This window comes from Schistocerca serialis, chromosome 2, assembly GCF_023864345.2.
Source record: "Schistocerca serialis cubense isolate TAMUIC-IGC-003099 chromosome 2, iqSchSeri2.2, whole genome shotgun sequence".
In the NCBI taxonomy this organism is placed as follows: Eukaryota; Metazoa; Arthropoda; class Insecta; order Orthoptera; family Acrididae; genus Schistocerca; species Schistocerca serialis.
The window spans coordinates 975,429,102-975,456,368 of NC_064639.1; the positions used below are offsets into that span (position 1 = coordinate 975,429,102).

Below are 27,267 nucleotides of genomic sequence, written 5' to 3' on the forward strand. Positions count from 1 at the left end.
ACAGGACACTAGACTTGACTTTTCCTTGAAAATGAGCTATTTTGCCATTGGTGATGTCCAGATTTCTGTGGATTCAATTAAGAAGAATAGTGGCCATGGGAAATACTGCCAGAGTACAAAAGTCTACTGGGTAGCTCATGACACTTGTATGGAAGGAGCAGCAGTCGGAGTCTACTACAGTTCTTGGTACCAACAAACAAATAAAGTCTAAGATGGTAGAATGAAACAATTTGACAGAATCCTATTGCTTAGAGTTGTTAACCTATTGCTCAAATATGCTAATGAGTTCTTAGAAAGGCCTGAGTGATCCATGGATGTCTGTGTCACTTTGATATAGTGCCACAGAAGACGTTCTGTCATAGTTCATATGCCGTTCTGTGATCAAAGAGACCAGCAGCAGATAGAGAAAGAACAAAAAAGGGCAACTTCTGTGTACTGATCCATTTCGTATTATTAGGATTCCTAATCAAGGAGTGTATGTGCTTGCATATCCTGGTAGTCATAAGATTAAGGGTTTATATCCTCATAAAGATTTTGAGGCGATATTTTCATGAGCAATGAAATAGTATCAAGAACTTTTTACAAGTGTGACATATGACTTTCAGGTAAGTCTATGAGTATTTTTTACATATTTTAAACTGAGGAGTAATGGCACGTAAGTTTTGACTACACAGTACTGTAAAATGTTGTATAGAATGTATATATTTTAATTACACCACATAATTCATCAGAAAAATCTTGCTATTCTGATCAAAACTGTATCAAACAAAGACAGAATAGTTGTACCTGTAATATTGAAATCTTAACTGCGCAACAGTGCTGTTGAATTATGTATTGTTTAAATTCTGACTTACCACAAAAATGATGCATTGACTCATCAGTATTGCAAACCATGTTTGTATCTTAGTGAGAAGGCAAATTAACTTCAACCTGTAGTTAATACTGTCCTATTCTACGAATGAAATTCCATCCATGTTGATCCTTATGGAAAAATTAATATTTATCAGCTTAAAAAGCTAATGGCCTTCAGCCGAAAGAGTTGTGAACTTTGAATGGTAGCTGAAGCATATAACATGTTAAAGATTCTGGCTCCCATTGGGGGCTTTGTAATGCCTCATAATAAGAATTTCATGACTTGTGTAGATCAGAGTAGCTGTTCCATTAGTGGGACACTGCACATGTTGTTATCTCTACTTCTCCCACGATTCAGTAGTTCCACAACTTCTTAACAATAAAATAAAGTGATATTATAATACCTGGACTCCAGCTTTAGATAGAACCAGATGTAATTTTGAAGGTAGGAACCAGCCATTTTGTTGAAATTGATTCAATTGTATTTGCAAGATGTGTGATGCACTTATAGTTCCTAATTGTGAAGACTGAGTTAATAAATATGGAATGGGTGAGCTTGTTCCTTATTAAGTACTGATTATTCTCAGTTATTTAAGTAAGACACCTATCCTTTTCTTTCTTTTTTTGCAAATTGTGATAGCTTTTGTGGTGTGGCTTTAGTGGCCAGCTCGTGGCCAGTTGTGTCATGACCTGCATCTTCAAATTTTGTTATAATTATTTTTCCAGTACAAAAAAACTTATTGCTGACTAATAGCCATCCACATTGTGGATAGCACTGCAGGTGATACCATCAAGCCACTGAGTACAATAAGATTTGCTCCCAAATTAAAAATTAATAATAGCTAAAGGTTTTAAGTTTGAAACAAAAAAAATATGCTGAGGCAGATTCAAAGCATTGAAAGTGATTTGCATTCCTACTTTCGTTATGTATGACTGTCTTAAAAACCACTTTAGTAGGAAGCTGGACTACTGTAAACCCTTCTTCACACCTAGGATTGATGACAATTTTCAGTCAATGTATCTTCAACTCTCTCATGTACATGAAGGAAATACATGATACATTCAGAAAAAGGAGTGATAATCACAATTATAACAGATTATGCTGATCCATTATGGACATTTTAGAACTGTGACTGTATATTAAATATAAATAAGTTATACAAAACTGCAACTAGTCACTTTTTTGAATAATTATGTTTTATTCCATGAACCAGTTTTCGAACCTTTTCAGGATCATCTTCAGATGGTTTCAGGAAGTTACATCATTATTGCTAGCATAATGCTGGGTGCTGGCTTGTGACAGTATAGGCGGCTTTTTTCGGTTAGTGTCCATCTGTCTGACTTCATTTTGATGTCCAGTTATTGTATTACTACACACACTTCCACACAAACTATATTAATTACACTCTGACAGCGAGACTTTTCCAGCATCCAGCATGTGCTTTACAACTGTTGCTTGTGACAAGCACTGCCACAAGCCAGCACCCAGCATTATGCTAGCAATAATGATGTAACTTCCTGAAACGATCTGAAGATGAACCTGAAAAGGTTTGAAAACCGGTTCATGGAATAAAACATAATGATTAAAAAAATGACTGGTTGCAGTTTTGTATAACTTATTTACATACAATTATAACATACACAATAAGGAGAACATACACATGCCAAGCTGTTAACTCTCTATGACATGGGGCAGTTTTCCAGCATGGGCTGTTAAAATGTTCAGTCATCTGCAAAAGACTGTAGTCCTTGGAATTGGTGAAATTTCGAGGAAAGATGTTGGAAAATCTATGCCAAAAACCACTCTTCAATTTGAATGAATTGTTTGATAGTGAACTGGCAAAATGGACTACCTAAACAGTGCAGTACTGTATCAAATGACTTACTGTTTAGTGAACAAGTACTTGGAAAAGAAATTATTACTTTATGTTATTAAGTGTGATACTACACTTACACTAATTTGTTATTGCGTTATTGTCTCTAAATCCTTTTGTAATCCTAATTTTTCATTTGACTCAGTCTCTTCAATCATGACTGGTGAATCACATAGCTATGATAATAAATGTAATATTATTCTGTCATCCGTACCTAGCTTTCGTGTGGGCCTGTGGTGCGTGATTGTTCTCCAAACTGCAACATACATACCACTTATCCATATTTACAGTCTGATAAATTATTATATCAGTAAAAAATATTTTCCTTAACCGCTTTAATAGTAATGGTACTTGATATAATTCAACTATGTCTTACAAGAAAAAAATCCAGTCAACATCAGGTTCTTGACAGTCTATAGCGTTCATAAAATGCAATAAAAATAAAACAGAAAACACATTGGACTATGGATCCCCTTTCGCTTGAAATCGCCCACTTCATGTAAGATGAAGATCTATAGTCTAATTTGCCTTTTTTCTCTATTTTATTTTATTTCATGAACATCGCAAACTCAGTGTCAACAACCTGACGACGAGAGCATTGTCACATAAAATGCATAGTTGAATTTTTCAAGTACTATTGTTGTTGTTGTGGTCTTCAGTCCTGAGACTGGTTTGATGCAGCTCTCCATGCTACTCTATCCTGTGCAAGCCTCTTCATCTCCCAGTACCTACTGCAATCTACATCCTTCTGAATCTGCTTGGTGTATTCATCTCTTGGTCTCCCTCTACGATTTTTACCCTCTACTCTGCCCTCCAATTCTAAATTGGTGATCCCTTGATGCCTCAGAACATGTCCTACCAACCGATCCCTTCTTCTAATCAAGTTGTGCCACAAACTTCTCTTCTCCACAATCCTATTCAACACCTCCTCATTAGTTATGTGATCTACCCATCTAATCGTCAGCATTCTTCTGTAGCACCACATTTCTAAAGCTTCTATTCTCTTCTTGTCTAAACTATTTATCGTCCATGTTTCACTTCCATACATGGCTACCCTCCATACAAACACTTTCAGAAACGACTTCCTGACACTTAAATCAATACTCGATGTTAACAAATTTCTCTTCTTCAGAAACGCTTTCCTTCCCATTGCCAGTCTACATTTCATATCCTTTCTACTTCGACCATCATCAGTTATTTTGCACCCCAAATAGCAAAACTCATTTACTACTTTAAGTGTCTCATTTCCTAATCTAATACCCTCAGCATTACCAGACTTAATTAGACTACATTCCATTATCCTCGTTTTGCTTTTGTTGATGTTCATCTTATGTCCTCCTTTCAAGACACTATCCATTCCGTTCAACTGCTCTTCCAAGTCCTTTGCAGTCTCTGACAGAATTACGATGTCATCGGCGAACCTCAACATTTTTATTGCTTCTCCATGGATTTTAATACCTACTCCGAATTTTTCTTTTGTTTCCTTCACTGCTTGGTCAATATACAGATTGAATAACATTGGGGAGAGGCTACAATCCTGTCTCACTCCCTTCCCAACCACTGCTTCCCTTTCATGCCCCTCAACTCTTATAACTGCCATTTGGTTTCTATACAAATTGTAAATAGCCTTTCTCTCCCTGTATTTTACCCCAGCCACCTTCAGAATTTGAATGAGAGTATTCAAGTCAACATTGTCAAAAGCTTTCTCTAAGTCTACAAATGCTAGAAACGTAGGTTTGCCTTTCCTTAATCTATTTTCTAAGATAAGTCGTAGGATCAGTATTGCCTCACGTGTTCCAATATTTCTACGGAATCCAAACTGATCTTCCCCTAGGTCAGCTTCCACCAGTTTTTCCATTCATCTGTAAAGAATTCGCGTTGGTATTTTGCAGCCTTGACTTATTAAACTGATAGTTCGGGAATTTTCACACCTGTTAACATCTGCTTTCTTTGGAATTGGAATTATTATATTCTTCTTGAAGACTGAGGGTATTTCGCCTGTCTCATACATCTTATTCACCAGATGGTACAGTTTTGACAGGACTGGCTCTCCCAAGGCCGTCAGTAGTTCTAATGGAATGTTGTCTACTCTCGGGGCCTTGTTTCGACTCAGGTCTTTCAGTGCTCTGTCAAACTCTTCATGCAGTATTATATCTCCCATTTTATCTTCATCTACATCCTCTTCCATTTCCATAATATTGTCCTCAAGTACATCGCCCTTGTATAGACCCTCTATATACTCATTCCACCTTTCTGCTTTCACTTCTTTGCTTAGAACTGGGTTTCCATCAGAGCTCTTAATATTCATACAAGTGGTTCTCTTTTCTCCAAAGGTCTCTTTAATTTTCCTGTAGGCAGTATCTATCTTACCCTAGTGAGATAAGCCTCTATATCGTTACATTTATCCTCTAGCCATCCCTGCTTAGCCATTTTGCACTTCCTGTCGATCTCATTTTTGAGATGTTTGTATTCCTTTTTGCCTGCTTCATTTACTGCATTTTTATATTTTCTCCTTTCATCAATTAAATTCAATATTTCTTCTGTTACCCAAGGATTTCTACTAGCCCTCGTCTTTTTACCTACTTGATCCTCTGCTACCTTCACTACTTCATCCCTCAAACCTACCCATTCTTCTTCTACTGTATTTCTTTCCCCCATTCCTGCCATTTGTTCTCTTACACTCTCCCTGAAACTCTGTACAACCTCTGGTTTAGTCAGTTTATCCAGGTCCCATCTCCTTAAATTCCCAACTTTTTGTAGTTTCTTCAGTTTTAATCTACAGTTCATAACCAATTGATTGTGGTCAGAGTCAACATCTGCCCATGGAAATGTCTTACAATTTAAAACCTGCTTCCTAAATCTCTGTCTCACCATTATATAATCTGTCTGAAATCTGTCAGTATCTCCAAGCTTCTTTCATGTATACAACTTTCTTTTATGATTCTTGAACCAAGTGTTAGCTATGATTAAGTTGTGCTCTGTGCAAAATTCTACCAGGCGGCTTCCTCTTTCATTTCTTAGCCCCAATCCATATTCACCTACTAAGTTTCCTTCTCTCCCTTTTCCTACTACCGAATTCCAGTCACCCATGACTATTAAATTTTCGTCTCCCTTCACTATCTGAATAATTTTTTTTTTATTTCGTCATACATTTCTTCAATTTCTTCGTCATCTGCAGAGCTAGTTGGCATATAAACTTGTACTACTGTAGTAGGCGTGGGCTTCGTTGTCTATCTTGGCCACAATAATGCGTTCACTATGCTGTTTGTAGTAGCTTACCCGCATTCCTATTTTTTTATTCATTATTAAACCTACTCCTGCAATACCCCTATTTGACTTTGTATTTATAACCCTGTAATCACCTGACCAAAAGTCTTGTTCCTCCTGCCACCGAACATCACTAACTCCCACTATATCTAACTTTAATCTATTCATTTTCCTTTTTAAATTTTCTAGCCTACCTGCCTGATTCAGGGATCTGACATTCCACGCTCCGAACCGTAGAACGCCAGTTTCCTTTCACCTGATAACGACGTCCTTCTGAGTAGTCCCCGCCCGGAGATCCGAATGGGGGACTATTTTACCTCCGGAATATTTTACCCAAGAGGACTCCATCATCATTAACCATACAGTAAAGCTGCATGCCCTCGGGAAAAATTACGGCTGTAGTTTCCTCTTGCTTTCAACCGTTCGCAGTACCATCTCAGCGAGGATGTTTTGGTTAGTGTTACAAGGCCAGATCAGTCAATCATCCGGACTGTTGCTCCTGCAACTACTGAAAAGACTGCTGCCCCTCTTCAGGAACCAAGCGTTTGTCTGACCTCTCAACAGATACCCCTCCGTTGAAGTACTATTAAAGCAGTTAAATACAAATAATTTTTACTGGTAAACTATAATGACTGCTACCTGACAGCTGAAAAATGGATAGTATTTCAGACATCTTGGGCATGTTTAATACTGTCAGTACTTTCGATGTACTTTCTTTACTAGTTATGTAAGACCCGAAATATTATCTCTGTTATATTTAGTAACCTTTTCATGGATTTTGGTTTATCCTTTTCTACATAAACGACCATGAAGAAACCTCAAGTTTAACATACTTCAAATACAAAATAGTTGTTTCCTACAGGTTTCTGTTATTTTGGCCATTTCATGTGCATAGTTGTCCAAAAATGTGGTCACTAATGAGAGAACTATTCCACGATTCACCTGAAGGAAACCCACCACGATTCACTTGAAGGGAACCCACACATAACCTGAACTGTTATAACTTGATATGGATTTAACTGCACTACTCCACAATGAAATCTCGTGTCCTTAATCTCTATGGCACCTTACCTGATGCTTGGGTGTGTATTGGGCAGTTGGCTCTGTCAGTCATTTCAAACTGACCACAGGAATGACCACATGTATGGTAGATGATAACACAGTGTGAAGAACTTCGAATCCACCCTGCACTGTAAAGTGGCACAGCTGTTAGATTTGGGATGTCACTGGATACTGAGGTTTTAAACTGAATTAGCCAGAAAGTTAACATGTGCAGCATTAAGTGGCATCAAACATGATGCATGGTGTCTTTAGTGTCAAATAAACATGCAGAGCTGTATTTAGCACTTCAATATACTGACTTACAGTTAATAATAATACTAATTGGTATTAAGTGTTAGCAGGTGGTATTGCTTGTTTGTTTAATTTTACTGTCATTAAGCTGATTGTTTTCATATTATTCATATTTCATTTCTTACATTTGTTGACAATTTCAAGTAGTATATCTACATTTGCAGCCACATGATTACTCTGCAATTCACAATTAAGTGTCTGGCAGAGAGTTCATTGAACTGCCCTCAGCTCTTTCTCTATTGTTCCACACTTGAACAGTGCACAGGAAAAACGAACACTTCAATCTGTCGTGCAAGCTCTGATCTCTCTTATTCTATTATGATAATCATTTCTCCCTATGTAGGTGGGCACCAACAAAATATTTTCACACACTGAGGAAAAAGTTGGTGATTGAAATTTCATGAGCAGATTCTACCACAACGAAAAACACATTTGTTTTAATGATTGCCACCCCAATTTGTGTTACATACCTGTGGCACTCTCTCCCCAATTTTAATAAAGTTCATAATTTTCATTCATGTTATTCTAAGTCATCAGTTTTACAATGTTTTATGTGATTTGTGTAAATAGAAATGCGCTGAGGTATTGGAATACTGGTTTAGGATATGGCAACTTGAGTTGTACCAGATCTCACAAAAATCGGATGATTCTTGTAGAGTGTAGAAAAGATAAAAAAGTATCCCAGTTATCCTAAATGGCGTGCAGAGAGTGGAGTTTTTCTGTGGCCTGCACAGAAATTGGGTCCGGTTATCTTCAAGTTTATAGTTCAGTAGAGGGTTGGTAAAGCCATCTTTTAATTTTCATTTATTTCTTTCATTTCATATTTTTTACTTTTTTGAAAAATGTCATTAAAATGGCCAACTGCCATATGGTCAAAACAGAAAAATGTATGGTAGTACATGGTGTAAGCAACATATAATTTACTCTCAAGTGAATGTTTACAGAAATATTGAAATAAGTTTAAAACGATACAAAAATAAATAGATAAAGTTTATGCACATCAGTCAGTGTTCTTTGTTGTTAGATGGAGAAGTGCAGGACTTGATCCTGTGAACTCCCCGGTCCGTAAATGCTTGCAGCGGTTGCAGTCCTCTGCAATGTGATCGGTTGCATGCACAGTTCTCAGTCATACGATTGAACTAAATAGTTGGTCACTAGGAGCACAAGCTGTTGGAGTTCTTACAAGTGAGTGATTGTGTGACTGTGCCTCTTGCCATTGCTTTTCTCGATCCTTACTCTATTCAAAGTCTGGTGTTGCAAAACATACACTCCACAGAGGAGAACGATTTTCGGTGATATGGAGAAACTCCAGTACGCTTCCTGCTGGCGGATGTAAGCTATTTTATGTATAGAATAGCCGTTTATACTCCAAATGAATAATAAAATGTCTCTCTCGAAGATTGTGATTTTAAGACGACTGTTGTTGATTAAGTAGGATATTTAAGGTCATCAAATACGTATAAACCTTCAAATTAACCTTAGTCTGAACGGCTCCTTCAGGCACTAGGGCATTTTGTTACCTATATTAATATGATTGGAAATATGGCAGATAGGACGAGAAAGTACATAAAAATTATTCAGTCTTGAGGCAAATCCCGAAGTGCAAAACTCCAGTTATCTTCCGATGGATACAGATTCAGCGTCGTACATTCTACAGGTTGTCTTTATCTGTGTGTAGAACAACAAGTAAACTGCTCTCACAGAAATAGATCTACCACGCAGAGCCATCATTGGTTCTTGTGTCAACAATCTCAAGAGGGATGGAACTATTCATAACACAAGTGGTGAGAGTCCAGCCAGGTCTTGAAAGTTGAGCACAGAGTGTGTTACGTAACATTCTAGTGCTGATAAGGTCCAATGGAGCCCACTACACGCCTGGCGTTGACCTCTCCTGGTCCATCTCCAGAGGGCATGGCAGATCTGCAAATGGAAAACATGTGAGCAATTAGATCCTCTAAGTGAATTGTTGCCATTTGTTAAATTATTTCAAGGCATCTGAAATAGTTATTAAGGCTAAAGCGATTAGAAGGTAATACTCTCTTTAGCAATGTAATGAGAAATAGCTGTTTTGTCGTATTGCCTGTCTCTGGTTCTTTGGCCGACGTTTGTTTGATGTTTTTTCTGACATTAGCCCGCGCAAGTGGCTGGCATTGTCAAAGCATCATAATCCATTACCACTGGTGGAGTGGAGTCAAATCCACGGCCCGGGATTGTGCGCCTATCTAGCCAGATTCTGAGGGCTTTTCTTGGGCTTTGCTCCCATTGTTGCTTGCAACGGTCGTTCGCTTCAGCACTGAGGTCCAGGATGCTTGAGGCTTTCCTCTTGTTGGCGATCATGTTTTGTGTATTTCTATAGCTTCCCTGGACAAGTGGGTGTGGCAGCTCGCCGGGCGGGATTAGCCGAGCGGTCTAAGGCGTTGCAGTCATGGACTGTGTGGTTGGTCCCGGCGGAGGTTCGAATCCTCATGTGTGTGTGTGTTTGTCGTTGGGATAATTTAGGTTAATTAGTGTGTCAGCTTAGGGACTGATGACCTTCGCAGTTAAGTCCCATAAGATTTCACACATTTTTGTAGCAGCTCTTCTCGACTGCGAGAACTTCCGTGTTTGCGAATTTTGTAATTTGGTGAGCTTCACACAGCGCGTGCTCCGCCACGGCCGATTTCACCACCTATCCTCACCTGCAATACTGTATATGCTTAGAGATGCTTGTGTTGAAAGGATCGTCCGCTCATTATCACATAGAGTTTTCCACATTTGCAGGATATGCGGTATATTCCCAGCATTGCAAGTGGGTCCTATTCTCCATTGCTAACGTGAGACATTCTTTGATCTTCTTCGTCGGTTTACTCATAGTCTTGACGTCATCTTTGCGCAGTATACGGCTGATCTGTCCGTCATCCCGGATATGTATGGTAGAAAGGCCGCAGCCGATATTTCTTCTCCTGGTGTGTCACTTCACCGAGTGTTAGATTTCGTGGCACTTCTTACGCTACTGGTGGAGTATTCATTGCGCCTCAGAACACTTTCCATGTGTTACATCTTGCACCCGACATGGTGTACCTCACGTATTCGTCTCGTCGAGAATTACGAGCGTACTAACCGTTCCTCTTTCCTGGTCTGGTCATAATTTAACGGTTTGTGCAGGTAACGCTCTGTATGTGTCGCTTTTTGATACGCGGTGTGTACCAGGTTCTCACCATTTTTCGCAACCAGCACATCTAAAACGGTATTTGTTGGTTCTTTTTTACGTACTTAGTAAATTTTACGTTAGCGTGGAGACCGTTCAGGAGTTTTAGGAAGTCACCAAGGTGTTCCTCACAATCTGCAATACGAATGTGTCGTCGACTAATTCGTAATACGCCTTTGATTTACAAGGTTCCAACTCCAAAGCTGCAGTGCGCCGATGAGGCGGACATGAGTTACGGGGATTCATAAGCTTGCTGACACTGTCTACTAACACTGCCTCCCTCCCACCCCGCCACCACAAGCCCAGAACATTGTCTAGCCTACGATGCGTCATTGCAGTCTACGGTAGCAGTGAACTTGAATTGAAAGTGATTTGTGTTATTGGTAACAGTAAAATATTTTTGTTAGTAGCCAGTTTCGTAATAGAAAAAAAAAATTAAGGGTACACTACTGGCCATTAAAATTGCTACTCCACGAAGATGACGTGCTACAGACGCGAAATTTAACCGACAGGAAGAAGATGCTGCGATATGCAAATGATTAGCTTTTCAGAGCATTCACACAAGGTTGGCGCCGGTGGCGACACCTATGACGTGCTGATGTGAGGAAAGTTTCCAACCGAATTCTCATACACAAACAGCAGTTGACCAGCGTTGCCCGGTGAAACGTTGTTGTGATGCCTCGTGTAAGGAGGAGGAATGCGTACCATCACGTTTCCGACTTTGATAAAGGTCGGATTGTAGCCTATCGCGAGTGCGGTTTATCGTATCACGACATTGCTGCTCCCGTTGGTCGAGATCCAATGACTGTTAGCAGAATATGGAATCGATGGGTTCAGGAGGGTAATACGGAACGCCGTGCTGGATCCCAACGGCCTCGTATCACTAGCAGCCGAGATGGCGACCATCTTATCCGCATGGCTGTAACGGATCGTACAGCCACGTCTCGATCCCTGAGTCAACAGATGGGGACGTTTGCAAGAGATCAACCATCTGCACGAACAGTTCGACGACGTTTGCAGCAGCGTGGACTATCAGCTCGGATACCATGACTGCGGTTACCCTTGACGCTGCGTCACAGACAGGAGCGCCTGCGATGGTGTACTCAACGACGAACCTGGGTGCAAGAATGGCAAAATGTCATTTTTTCGGATGAATCCAGGTTCTGTTTCGCTCACCTCTTGTTCGCATTGACGGCACTTTGAACAGTGGACGTTACATTTCAGATGTGTTACGACCTGTGGCTCTACCTTTCATTCGATCCCTGCAAACCCTACATTTCAGCAGGATAATCCACGGCCGCATGTTGCAGGTCCTGTACGGGCCTTTCTGGATACAGAAAATGTTCGACTGCTGCCCTGGCCAGCACATTCTCCAGGTCTCTCACCAATTGAAAACGTCTGGTCAACGGAGGCCGAGCAACTGGCTCGTCGCCATACGGCAGTCACTACTGTTGATGAACTGTGATATCGTGTTGAAGCTGCATGGGCGGCTGCACCTGTACACGTTCTGTTTGACTCAATGCCTAGGCGTACAAGGCCGTTATTACGGCCAGAGGTGGTTGTTCTGGGTACTGATTTCTCAGGACCTATGCACCCAAACTGCGTGGTAATGTAATCACATGTTCTAGAATAATATATTTGCCGAATGACTACCCGTTTATCATCTGTATTTCTTCTTGGTGTAGCATTTTTAATGGCCAGTAGTGTAGCTAAATGCTCCACCCACTGTTACGCGGCCTCTAAACACTGATTACGTGTACACTCAATGAACTGTAACTCTGTCCTAGAACGCTTTAAATGACCGCACCAGTTCTCGCGCCTGCGCCGGGGAATGAACTTATTGCGAACTCTTTCGAAGCTTTTGGCACAGGCACACCAGCTTTATTAATCACCAACAGTCTCGAGATGACACTTAAAAAAACCGCTCCACATGTCCCACTACTCGCATGGAACCATCTCGAAGGCTGGTGGCCTATTTTATTATTTCAAGAGCTCGGAAACTGCTCTAAGAAGTTTTTTCTAACTATTATGCCCTTTAAGCAATCAACCTCAGGAGCAGAACACTTGCGTTTTCATTGATCATTTCCCGGTCACGCTTCGAATTCCTTCCAAGTCTGCAAACCTTCTTAAATCAATTTCACGATCTCTCTCTCTCTCTCTCTTTCTCTCCCTCTCTCTCTCTCTTTCTCTCTCTCCACACCATGAAGCATTTATCAGTGCTGTGCAGTTGTTGCAGTGGATAGCGTTTTGGGTTAGCATGCATGAGGTCGAGAGTTCGATGCTCGATTGAGGCGTTCTTGTATTTATTGGCTAAATGTGGTCTGCGTGGTACGGTATCTGGCGTCTTAATCGTCATACAGTGGTTGCAGAGGGTTTTCTATAAAGCATTTGCAGTTAGGTATTATGCAAACGTACATAGAAGTACAGTCGTTTTCGTTGGTCAGTTTTTAAAGAAGCCTTGTGGACATCGTGGACGCGAGTTGTTTCGCGCCACTGCATCTGTTACATTCCAAATGTGTTTTCTCCGTACCCTCCCCCAATGATCCCGTCTAAATTATTTACAAAGCACGTTGATAGCCCTGTTGGTGAAGTAGGCAAGAATAATAGTTGGCATTAATCAATGGAACCGTTAGGAGAGCGTACACACAAAACAAGTTTGGAATCTATAAGATGCAGTGATGCGAAACAATTCGCGTCCACGACGTGCAAAAACCTTCAAGCTGACCAATGAAAACGAGTGTACTTCTATTTCTGTGTTCATAGTACACACCTGCAAATGTTTTGTAGAAGACACACTGCAATCGCTCTACGACGATTAAGACGCATGATACCGTAACATGCATACTATATTTAGCAAATAAAAACAAATAAGCCTCGACCCAGAATCGAATCCTCGACTTCCTATATACTATCACAAAACGCTATCGACTGCACCAAGTGCGCAGCACTACTGCTATGTGCTGACAGAGGCAGTTACCATTCACGTGATTACTGTGTTGCCAGATTGCTAATCTTTGAAGTCCGTTTACTGTCCGAAACACGTGCAGGCTGAAATTTTGTGATAGACATTTTTTTATTGCTAGTATGTGGGAAATCGTGCTGCAATGTGCGAGTGCGCGAATTTTTCGTCACCCTGTTTTCTATTACATATTTAAACCAGCTTACATAATTACACCAGGCTAACGGAAACAAAATTATATTAAGAAAATCTTCCGTCGGTTCTTGGTAGAACAACATTATAATAAACGAAAAGCACCAGTTTGCTTTTGTTCTACAATATTACGAGGGCAGTTCAATAAGTAATGCAACACATTTTTTTTTTCTGAAACAGGGGTTGTTTTATTTAGCATTGATATACACCAGGTTATTCCCCAATCTTTTAGCTACACAACACTATTTTTCAACGTAATCTCCATTCAATGCTACAGCCTTACGCCACCTTGAAATGAGGGCCTGTATGCCTGCACGGTACCATTCCACTGGTCGATGTCGGAGCCAACGTCGTACTGCATCAATAACTTCTTCATCATCCGCGTAGTGCCTCCCACAGATTGCGTCCTTCATTGGGCCAAACATATGGAAATCCGACGGTGCGAGATCGGGGCTGTAGGGTGCATGAGGAAGAACAGTCCACTGAAGTTTTGTGAGCTCCTCTCGGGTGCGAAGACTTGTGTGAGGTCTTGCGTTGTCATGAAGAAGGAGAAGTTCGTTCAGATTTTTGTGCCTACGAACACACTGAAGTCGTTTCTTCAATTTCTGAAGAGTAGCACAATACACTTCAGAGTTGATCGTTTGACCATGGGGAAGGACATCGAACAGAATAACCCCTTCAGCGTCCCAGAAGGCTGTAACCATGACTTTACCGGCTGAGGGTATGGCTTTAAACTTTTTCTTGGTAGGGGAGTGGGTGTGGCGCCACTCCATTGATTGCCGTTTTGTTTCAGGTTCGAAGTGATGAACCCATGTTTCATCGCCTGTAACAATCTTTGACAAGAAATTGTCACCCTCAGCCACATGACGAGCAAGCAATTCCGCACAGATGGTTCTCCTTTGTTCTTTATTGTGTTCGGTTAGACAGCGAGGGACCCAGCGGGAACAAACCTTTGAATATCCCAACTGGTGAACAATTGTGACAGCACTACCAACAGAGATGTCAAGTTGAGCACTGAGTTGTTTGATGGTGATCCGTCGATCATCTCGAACGAGTGTGTTCGCACGCTCCGCCATTGCAGGAGTCACAGCTGTGCACGGGCGGCCCGCACGCGGGAGATCAGACAGTCTTGCTTGACCTTGCGGCGATGATGACACACGCTTTGCCCAACGACTCACTGTGCTTTTGTCCACTGCCAGATCACCGTAGACATTCTGCAAGCGCCTATGAATATCTGAGATGCCCTGGTTTTCCGCCAAAAGCAACTCGATCACTGCCCGTTGTTTGCAACGCACATCCGTTACAGACGCCATTTTAACAGCTCCGTACAGCGCTGCCACCTGTCGGAAGTCAATGAAACTATACGAGACGAAGCGGGAATGTTTGAAAATATTCCACAAGAAATTTCCGGTTTTTTCAACCAAAATTGGCCGAGAAAAAAAATGTGTTGCATTACTTATTGAACTGCCCTCGTACTTTTATTGCTAACCGGTTTTCGGCTTACAAGGCCATCTTCAGACATTTACTTCTGAAGATGGCCTTGTAAGCCGAAAACCGGTTAGCAATAAAAGTAGTATAGTCGAACAAAAGCAGACTGGGAAATAAAATTATGTAGTAAATGATGTACAATGTGAAGCGTTCAGACTCCATTGTAAACTAACTATAAGAAACTTAGGCCTCATCTCGAGTGAACTCTCCCGTGATTGGTTTGTATGTAACGCCTTAAAGTGTACACGAAGTTTCAGCGTCCGCCATACAGACAAATAGCTCGTCGCGAAAGTCTAATTCCAGATCACAGCGAGAACTACTGATATGTTGTAGCATTACGGCTCAGCTGAAAGTCAAGTTTTAGTGAAGGCGTGGCTAGTGGCAGGCAGTTAATTTAGGTTATCCAATAGTTTCATGTTTGTAAGACAATTGGTGTTGCTCACCCCAGATACGTTAGATAATGAATTCTGTCAGTTGTACGAGCGCATTGACTGAATCCACTGTGTAGGGGGACTGTTGCTGCTCTCTAGCTGGACAGATTGGATTGCAAGTTATCATGTGATACCAGTTCTATAAGACCTTGTCCTGTTGATCAGACGTAGCGTGTCTCTGGCGTTTTTCCACAAATACATGGAAAAAGGAAGCGCATTCGTCGCTTTTCAGACGGTTTGGCCGCGTGAATTAAGGTCATTGTCGTTCACAGGGCTATTTTGTGAGAAATATTCTGAAAGATCCCAGTTTAGAAGCTGGGTTACGCCGTTTAAAACTTTTGTTTCCCTCCGGGATCGAACAGGAAACGTTGCGTGTGTGCGCGTAAGAACAACTTTTTTTTCCAGGGAACACACCGGGTGGATTTCGGTAAATAAATTTAATGAACATGGTTATTGCACTCACTTGGCAAGCGCTTTCCTTCTTGCAGTAAGTACACCTGCAACGGATCGAAATCACTAATTCTTCGGTTTCTCAGGAAACGTAGGGTTGCGTACTTGATATGTAGTTTACACAAAATATCCTGGATTCTGCGACTGTATCTTTGGAATTCCCCACAAACACATGAATTTCGGAGCCTTCAGCTGAGTCACTGATAATACATATTTAAGAATTTCTCACTTAGCTCAGTTTGAGAACAAATGAAGGGTCTAGTGGACTAGACCGTCGATTTTGCGACTCGTGATGTCAAAGTGATGTTTCCGACTACAACAATTTTAGCCAAGATTTTTCCGACAGACGAAGGCACCTGCAGCAATGGGGAGAGGCTCTGATCGGAAACACCATGGTGCAAAACTGGTTCGTGTAGTGGCTTTTACGACCATTCTGTAATAAGAAGATCCCTTCACATTTTATATTCATGTATATAATTAAGGCGATGGTGGTCAGTGATCCCTTCAGTGCAGAGGCACTCTAAGCTAGAACTCTTACGGGTACCTATGAGATGCCACAAGTAATAAGATTAGTGGGCAAGGGGCACTACATCGGTAGTGTGCAGATAATTTGGGTCTGTAAAGGAGGCCGCTTATAAAACACTAATACGAGCTACTCTTGAGTACTGCTCGAGTGTTTGGGATCCCTATCAGGTCGGATTGAGGGAGGACATAGAAGCAATTCAGAGGCGGGCTGCTAGATTTGTTGCTGGTAGGTTTGATCATCACGCGAGTGTTACGGAAATGCTTCAGGAACTCGAGTGGGAGTCTATAGAGGAAAGGAGGCGTTCTTTTCGTGAATCGCTGCTGAGGAAATTTAGAGAACCAGCATTTGAGGCTGACTGCAGTACAATTTTACTGCCGCCAACTTACATTTCGCGGAAAGACCACAAAGATAAGAGAGATTAGGGCTCGTACAGAGACATATAGGCAGTCATTTTTCCCTCGTTCTGTTTGGGAGTGGAACAGGGAGAGAAGATGCTAGTTGTGGTACGAGGTACCCTCCGCCACGCACCGTATGGTGGATTGCAGAGTATGTATGTAAATGTAGATGTAGATGTAGATGTCTGACAGGAGAGGTGCTACGGTAGTACGTCCAGTCGCAATGACACTGTGTCCGTATGGCGCAGAGGTCAGCGCATCTGATTTGTAAGCAGGAAATCCTGGTTCGAATCCCAGTCTGCCACAAATTTTCAACTCTCCTCGTTGATTTAAATCAGTGCCCACTGACAGATAATGTCTGCAGTTCCTTTGTGGCTTCAAATTTTATTCAGGCATAGGACTGGTTATGCACATAATACATAGACATGTTTAAATTTTTTTCTTATTAAAAGACGAATATATGGTGTATTTTGAGGCTGTGGTTAAGCAGGAACTTAAGAGTATAGCATAAATTGCTCCGAATGAAACGAGCAACAATATCATCTGTATTGTTGCTTGTCACAAATATTTGGCTGTCCACTTCTGAACATATTGCGATTTCCGAGGGAGTGGTTAGGCAACCTGAAATTGTTACGAGTGAAACGAACAGCAATGCGGTACACCTGTCTGTTGCCACGTCAAAGAACGGCGCAAAAGTGTGGGAGGTTCTGGTCGGATACACCACGGTGCACAACTGGTTGGTCGGAAATGCCACGGCTCCTGCGACACTTGCAAAGGAGCTGCAAACGCCAGTGTAGGGAAGTCTACGGAGCAAACGTAGGCGCTTATAGACTAATACATGGTCCGGCAATAAGACCTTCCGCGTTTGACGTGGCCAGCGTGCGACTTGTGGTAAGAATACTGATGTGGGGAGTGTTCTGTTTGAAAGCGGTGTACGTGCCATTTTCAGTGTGGCCTGGCTTGGTGAGCATCGTTTATTCGTGACGGGATTAGTTCTGGGATTAGTACTCAGCGAGCGTTTCGGAGACGACTCGAAGTTGGCCGACATGGTGGTGTCTCGAATAGAAAAACTATTCAACCGAGGCTGTCAAACTTTAGAAAGACGGGTTCAACACTGGAATGAAAACCTACAGACCGTCCTCGGACTGCAACAAAGCCGGAAAATGTGGCGCGTGTGGGAGTCTCTGTGCAACAATCACCAATGTGCTCAGCACTTATAATTGCAGCTGCCCCGGCGTTATCTGATAGGAGTGTAGGAAGAATTCTTCATAGAGAACTTCATATGCACCGCTTCAAAATGATGCTTATCCAGGAATTAAGTTCAAAAAAATGGTTCAAATGGCTCTGGGCACTATGTGACTTCTAACCTAAGGAAATCACACACATCCATGCCCGAGGCAGGATTCGAAACTGCGACCGTAGCAGCAGCTTGGTTCCGGACTGAAGCGCCTAGAAAAATGGTTCAAATGGCTCTGAGCGCTATGGGACTTAACTTCTGAGGTCAGCAGTCCCCTAGAACTTAGAACTACTTAAACCTAACTAATCTAAGGACATCACACACATCCATGCCCGAGGCAGGATTCGAACATGCGACCGTAGCAGTCGCGCGGTACCAGACTGTAGCGACTAGAACCGCTCGGCCACTCCGACCTGCAAGCGCCTAGAACCGCTCGGCCACAACGGCCGGTGGGAATTAAGTGAAAGAGATTTTGAAACCTGCAGAGCTGCCTGTGAGGAAATTCTTCAAAACATTCCACCTGGCACTTTGTTTGTTTCTTCGGATGAGGCCCATTTCCACTTCTCAGGAACTGTACACAAACAGAATTTCCGCTACTGGGCTGCAGAAATCCCTCGTGGCCGGCCGGTGTGGCCGAGCGGTTCTAGGCGCTAAGGTCTGGAACTGCGCGACCGCTACGGTCGCAGGTTCGAATCCTGCCTCGGGCATGGATGTGTGTGACGTCCTTAGGTTAGTTAGGTTTAAGTAGTTCTAAGTTGTAGGGGACTGATGACCTCAGATGTTAAGTCCCATAGTGCTCAGAGCCATTTGAACCAAAACCCTCGTGGAATTCATCAGCGACAACTACACAGCCCTCCTGTGACAGATTGGTGTGGGGACTGTATTTTTTCGAAGAAGGTGGCCACACGGTAACGGTTAACTGAAGCCGTTATTGTCACATGGTAGAGACCTTCCTCCAACCTAGGCTAAACAAGTTTACTGCAGATCGTGATGATAAATAATTGTGTTTGCAGCAAGACGGAGCAACACTCCACACGTCTCGGCGTTCTGTGGAAATGCTGCGCGAGTTGGTTGCTCGTCATCTTGTCACTTCACGAGGAGACATCGCGTGGCTCTCAAGGTCGCCTGATTTATCGCCTTGCGATTGTTTTTCTTTTGGTACACTTACAGGTTCTAGTGCACAAACATCGTGCGACAACACTGCAAGCACTTAAAAGAGGCCATTACCCAAGAAGTGGCATCCATTCCAAGACAAATGACATGGAGATCTATGGAGAACTTCGAGACAGACTTCGTCAGTGTGTCAACAATGGAGGACGTCATCTAGCAGATATAATTTTTAAAACCAAATAATTCAAAATGACAAAGTACGCATTTTTCATAAATAAAAGTAATATTTCTCTATCAGATTTAGTTTTGCTGTGACAACCTGTTAAAATGAGGGATGTTTTATTGCCGGACCCTGCATTTCCCTCACTGTCATGTTTTTTTAATGAGTGAAGTAACAACATAGGCAGTGTTAAGTAGTGGACATGCGGCTGTAGTGTGGCAATGTTGTTGTGTCAAAAATTGCAATGGAGTAACATCTCCAAATCAAGCGAAATGCATACCGTGGACGAGTGTTTTTTGAAAAAAAAAAAAAAGGAATGTCACGGGTGACGAGACGCAATGTTATTAGAACGAACCTATCACCAAACGACGAACTGTAAAAATTCACGTGAACCGTCAACACTTTGACGGCATAACCGTTATTCAAACCAGTGCGAGGCGCGAGTTGAACAAGATGGCAAAGCAAGACATATCTGACAGTTTCACATTGAAACGTCCCCTTAGAAAAATTAATGAATTACTGTGCTGACAAACCTCTTACATTATTTGATTTTCAAACAGCTGAGCAGAACTGAACGTACTCAGACATTTCGCTCTTTACCTATTCTGATCAACACTAAACTGACACACAATATTTTTAGCGCAACGCAATCTGACTTTCAATAATCCCTACAAAAGAATGGCCCTGACTAACATTAACCTATACCTTTCACAAATCACTTACCTCAGAAAAATCTTCGTTACTCGAACTACTGCAATACAGCGAGCGCCACTACTGCTAGCTAAATAAAAGATTCAAACTACTGAAGGCACTAACTACTGATAGGCATAGTTAGCAAAAGAAAGATTTTGATAGAGAACAAACAATGTATATACCTTAATAGTGTTCAAAAGTCATAATATATATAGCAGTTCATGGCATCCAGTCTTACAAATTTACTGTGTCTGATGGACACACGTCCAGATCATCCGCTCTCAAAACTCTGCCATTTCTCTCCCCACATACACCACTGCTGGCGTCTCACCTCCAACCGCGCGATGCTACGCGCTGTTAACATCCAACTGCCCAACACTACAATAGCAAATATTCCAACAATGGAAACTAGCCACAGCCTTCACACAGCACAGTCAGTGATTTTCATATAGAGCGCTACGTGGCGTTACCAACATAAAAACCTAAACAGCCTACTTACAACATGTTTGTGAGAACGTTCAATGTTTTGTACTGAACAAGGGGGGAACAACGTAGGGCAGCTGAGGCATTAAAACCACTGTGTTAACTCTTCTCTATTTTTTATTAGTCCAGTCTCGAAACTTTCTGGGCTGTTGGTGGGATACATATACGTATCAGTATGTTCTTTCACTACACCGCATATCGATATTGTGAAAAAGCAGTTATCGTCCTTAAAATATAGAATGCGATTGTATAAAAGGTTGGTTGGTTGGTTGGTTTGGGGAAGGAGACCAGACAGCGTGGTCATCGGTCTCATCGGATTAGCGAAGGAAGTCGGCCGTGCCCTTTCAGAGGAACCATCCCGGCACTTGCCTGGAGTGATTTAGGGAAATCACGGAAAACCTAAATCAGGATGGCCGGACGTGGGATTGAACCGCCGTCCTCCCGAATGTGAGTCCAGTGTCTAACCACTGCGCCACCTCGCTCGGTATTGTATAAAAATTTTTATTTCTTAATTACACATACGATAGATCATAAGATAAATAATTTTTTCAAGTTCTAAAGTCTTAGAACTGGCAGACAGCAGAGCCGGATTGTATGTTTCTCGCCAAGAAGAAAGCGACTACAACGAGACAGGCTAAACTTTAATGAAGCCCCACCGAAGTCTGATTCCCTTCCCGTAGAATGGGAATTCAGAACACCCAGAAACGAGGGTCTTGAGATCTGTGAACTCTGTATTTTCGAAAGCGGTAGCATAGCGAGATAATCCTTTCGCAGGAACTACTTCCTTGTGGTCCCCGACTATTGCGCCTAATCACGCCAGATGCGGTGAGTAAACCATTACTCCGCGATATGCATTCTCGCGGGAGTGCTAGTACACCAGAGAATGTAGAGCAGCTGCTGTGAAGTGTATAGGGTGTTACAAAAAGGTACGGCCAAACTTTCAGGAAATATTCCTCACACACAAAGAAAGAAAATATGTTACGTGGAGATGTGTCCGGAAACGCTTACTTTCCATGTTAGAGCTCATTTTATTACTTCTCTTCAAATCACATTAACCATGGAATGGAAACACACAGCAACAGAACGTACCAGCGTGACTTCAAACACTTTGTTACAGGAAATGTTCACAATGTCATCCGTTAGCGAGGATACATGCATCCACCCTCCATCGCATGGAATCCCTGATGCGCTGATGCAGCTCTGGAGAATGGGGTATTGTATCACAGCCGTCCACAATACGAGCACGAAGAGTCTCTACATTTGGTGGGTTGCGTAGACAAGAGCTTTCAAATGCCCTCATAAATGAAAGTCAAGAGGGTTGAGGTCAGGAGAGCGTGGAGGCCATGGAATTGGTCCACCTCTACCAATCCGTCGGTCACCGAATCTGTTGTTGAGAAGCGTACGAACACTTCGACTGAAATGTGCAGGAGCTCCATCGTGCCTTGTAAAGGCACATGTTCTAGCAGCACAGGTAGAGTATCCCGTATGAAATCATGATAACGTGCTCCATTGAGCGTAGGTGGAAGAACATGGGGTCCAATCAAGACATCACCCAAACGTTCACAGAAAATCTGTGTTGATGACGTGATTGCACAATTGCGTGCGGATTCTCGTCAGCCCACACATGTTGACAGTGAAAATTTACAATTTGATCACGTTGGAATGAAGCCTCATCCGTAAAGAGAACATTTGCACTGAAATGAGGATTGACGCATTGTTGGATGAACCATTCGCAGAAGTGTACCCGCGGAGGCCAATCAGCTGCCTGCACACGCTGTACATGGTACGGAAACAACTGATTCTCCCGTAGCACTCTCCATACAGTGACGTGGTCAACGTTACCTTGTACAGCAGCAATTTCTCTGACGCTGACATTAGGGTTATCGTCAACTGCACGAAGAATTGCCTCGTCCATTGCAGGTGTCCTCGTTGTTCTAGGTCTTCTCCAGTCGCGAGTCGTAGACTGGAATGATCAGTGCTCCCTAAGACGCCGATCAATTGCTTCGAACGTCTTCCTGTCGGGACACCTTCGTTCTGGAAATCTGTCTCGATACAAACGTAACGCGCCACGGCTATTGCCCCGTGCTAATCCATACATCAAATGGGCATCTGCCAACTCCGCATTTGTAAACATTGCACTGACTGCAAAACCACGTTCGTGATTAACACTAACCCATTGATGCTACGTACTGATGTGCTTGATGCTAGTACTGTAGAGCAATGAGTCGCATGTCAACACAAGCATCGAACTCAACATTGCCTTCCTTCAATTGGGCCAACTGGCAGTGAATCGAGGAAGTACAGTACATACTGACGAAACTAAAATGAGCTCTAACATGGAAATTAAGCGTTTCCGGACACATCTCCACATACCATTTTTTCTTTATTTGTGTGTGAGGTGTGTTTCCTGAAAGTTTGGCCGTACCTTTTTGTAACACCCTGTAGAAAGTGGGAGAGAGTCGTAGTGGTAAAAGTAAAGCTGTGAGTGGTGCCTCGACCAGTAAGATGATTGGAAGATTCTGGGCACCTTTGGCCGTCCAGCAAAACATTTTGGTGCAATGGAAACGCCTTGGTAAGAGAACATTGAGGTCAGCAGCTTACAGACTGTAGATAGAGCGATCGGTTCGTACCTGTTTGGCAGCGGACATTGGGGAGATATTCACGAGTACCGTCTTCAGGACGCTCCGTTCCAGATGTGCGACGCACAGCTGCCAATGTACTTGTGCAAGGCGATTATCGCCTCGTGTCGGTATTTAGTACTGCCCAGATAACCCGACGGGAAACGGCTTGGTAAGGGCCGGTATCATATGGACTATGAAAGATAAGATAGACTGCAGAAGTGCTCTAAGAGCATGTTTTCAAAAATGGTTCAACTGGCTCTGAGCACTATGGGACTTAACTTCTGAGGTCATCAGCCCCTTGGAACTTAGAACTACTTAAACCTAACTAACCTAAGGACATCACACACATCCATGCCCGAGGCAGGATTCGAACCTGCGACCGTAGCGGTCTCGCGGTTCCAGACTGTAGCGCTTAGAACCGCTCGGCCACTCCGGCCGGCAGCATGTTTTCCATAGCACCGTTGCTTGAAAGTCTGTATACTTTTTAAAAAAGTGAAGTAATTGCTTACACACTTTTGGAAACCATTACTTGCTCAATATCTGTTTGTCATTTTATCCTAAACAACCAGTTTTGGTCAGACAACAGACCACTGACAGAACGTCTTGACGGAAATTGGTTGATGATAAGATGACATACAGAATGTTTTTGTACTTTCAACATTGCAGCCCAGTCAGCAATCGTGGTAATCTAATACATAACAAACTATCAGCCTCGATTGTGGTAATGAAACCAACCTTTACCTATGTTTCAGCCCAAATAATTGAGCCTTCTTCAGAAGATATACCTGAATCTATAATTTGTCTAAGAGGGCATGGCCTAGAAATAAAACGCCCATGGAGATGACGCGCACGCCAGAGCTTTTGACTTAGTAATTATGTACCGCATTTTTAAAATGTGACAACGTCTATTCAGGCTGTTTTAGTTTTATTTCTAGACCATGCCCTCTTAGACAAATCATAGGTTCAGGTATATCTTCTGAAGAAGGCTGAATTATTTGGGCTGAAACCTAGGTAAAGGTTGGTTTCATCACCGCAATCGAGGCTGATAGTTTCTCTTATATACATACAGAATGATTTTTCAATCAACACAGAACAGTAAAAGGGGAATCAGAAGTGAAAGATCGTAAAATAACGAGGAAAATCCTAGGACCAAGAACTAAAGATGGTGTGCATTATCCGAAACCCAATGCAGAAATATATAAAAATTTCTCCAAAATAACAGACACAATGCGCATGAGAAGAATCCAATTCATGGGGCATTTAGAAAGAATGGACTCAAACAGGTTAACGCACAAAATCCATACATTTTTAAAGAAAAAAACCACAAGACTGAACTGGTATAAACAGACGGAAAAAGACCTGAGAGAATTAGGGTCTCCAAATCTACATGACAGAAATGAAATCAGAAAATCACGAACACACGGGATTTTGAGGAAGAAGAGAGAAAAACTAACCGACATACGTGGTGTGCACAACGAAAACTAGCCTATTCATTGCGTATGAAGGAATACTGGGCGAAAAGGAAGGCCAACAAACGTTGATTACGCGTGGTCCTAACTGATCCATCCGCGAAGAAGAAGAAACTATAGGTTACCGCCTCCTTAAAATAATTACTTATATTCTATACCTTGTTACGTCAGATTGTCGCAGGCGAAACGAGTGGTTTTGGGACGATGTACTTTTGCTTAACTATTCACAACTGAGGAGGTAGTTAACAAAAAAAAAAAAATGGCTCTAAGCACTATGGGACTTAACATCTGAGGTCATCAGTCCCCTAGACTTAGAACTACTTAAACCTAACTAACCTAAGGACATCACACACATCCATGCCCGAGGCAGGATACAAACCTGCGACCATAGCAGGAGCGCGGTCCGGGACTGAAGCGCCTAGAACCGCTCGGCCACAACGGCCGGCTGGTAGTTAACACTTTGATAAGTAATAATACAATTTAATTAAATAATTTGCCAATGGTTACCTTTTCCACACAATACTGCATTTGCTTCTATAGTGCCTGTGTTTTATATGAAGGTCCAAGCTGATTAAAGCACGTTTAAGAATTTACGAATTTTGCAGTTCCTCTCTGACAATGGTATTCTTATTGAGGTCGCCAGGCGTCAGCACGTTTAAGAATTTGCGAATTTTGAAGTTCCTCTGTGACAATGACTTCCTTTTTGAGGTCGGCAGGCGACAGCTATTTCGGCCGATCTCGCATTTCATATGGTTTGTGAAGTAGTCCTGACTGACGCTCGGCCGGCCGAAGTGGCCGTGCGGTTAAAGGCACTGCAGTCTGGAACCGCAAGACCGCTACGGTCGCAGGTTCGAATCCTGCCTCGGGCATGGATGTTTGTGATGTCCTTAGGTTAGTTAGGTTTAAGTAGTTCTAAGTTCTAGGGGACTAATGACCTCAGCAGTTGAGTCCCATAGTGCTCAGAGCCATTTGAACCATTTTTGAACTGACGCTCGCGCATGTAGTGGTAGTTCTGAAGCTCCTTGAATATCGGCAGCTTTCATACCAGCGACGCACTCATAGGAAAGGGTCTGTATTTGTGTAAACAGTTCACCCACTTTTGGAGGACACTTGTCATTCTTTGCTCCACACGTCCCTACCTCAACGTGCATCTCTTCATACGAAATCAGTAGTTGAGATCCCGCTAGGACTAACTCTACAACATCTGTGACGTTAATCTGCAGATTGTTTTATTTGGTTCGGATGCTAAAGAAATTCGGCTAAGGCTGAAGGAACTGGACATTGCAACATGACAGTTGGCTTGAAGAGTATTTGCAATAAGACGAAAATAATATACAGTCAGTATGTCGGCAGGAGAATAGTCAAATTTAATCCGAATCTGAACACTTGGTGGCAACTGAAAGCAACAAGCGGATGAACGGTTACCATATTTTATGGACTATAAGAGCCACTTTTTCCCTCGACAGAATACCTCCAAAATTCAGGTGCGTCTTATACTCGAAATTAATACGTATAAAAATGTACAGTGTTTGACTTAAAATTCCAGTCGGTCTTAAAAATGGCCATATAGTCTACGCCGCAGGAAACCTATCTCTATCTGGCAACATTGGATTCAACAGGGATCTCCCGGCACCGATGAGACGAACATTAGTTACGGGGATTCACAAGCTTGGTAACACTGCCTTCCTCCCGCCCCGCCATCACAAACCCAGAACACTGTCTAGCCTATGATGCGTCATTGCAGTCTAGGCTGCCAGTGAACTTGAACTGAAAGTGATTTGTGTTATTGGTAACAGTACAATATGTTTGTGTCTTTGATGTAGGATGGGAGTCTGCGGGTGATAGGTTGTAGGTGCTGGTCTTCCAGAGCTGAGATACGTTCGGTTGGGGATTTGAAGCCTGCTACAATGGGACGGCCAGGATGGTTCTCTTTGTGGATTTTGGGTAATAGGTAGAAGGTACAAACCACGTCCTAGAACGCCTCAAATCCATTCCCACTCCTCTCCCACCTGAAACCTTTCTTGTCACCATAGATGCTACATCCCTTTACACAAACATCCCACATACCCATGGTCTCTCTGCCCTTGAGCACTACCTCTCCCAACGCCCACCCGAAGATCTTCCAAAAACCTCGTTCCTTATCATACTTACCAACTTCATCCTCACCCATAATTACTTCACTTTTGAAGGCCAGACCTACAAACAAATCAGGGGAACGGCCATGGGAACCAGGATGGCTCCCTCCTATGCCAACCTCTTCAGGGGCCGCATGGAGGAGGCTTTCCTGAAGACCCAACAGCTGCTTCCCCTGGCCTGGTATAGGTTTATAGATGACATCATTGTGGTCTGGACTCATGGTGAAGAAACACTCCTTAATTTCCTCCATAACCTCAACTCCTTTTCGAATCTGAATTTCACCTGGTCCTTCTCCAAAACCCAAGCCACCTTCCTGGATGTTGA

The 27,267-nt window shown here is 42.5% G+C and overlaps 1 long non-coding RNA gene across 1 annotated transcript in view; it reads right to left on the reverse strand.

Annotated features, from left to right (window-relative positions):
* Window positions 1–8,246: 8,246 nt before the first annotated feature.
* Window positions 8,247–27,267, reverse strand: part of LOC126456670 (uncharacterized) — a 37,093-nt gene continuing 18,072 nt past the window's right edge. The window contains exon 2 of the long non-coding RNA XR_007585372.1: window positions 8,247–9,266. This is a non-coding gene — a long non-coding RNA (uncharacterized LOC126456670). The remainder of the gene's footprint in view (window positions 9,267–27,267) is intronic.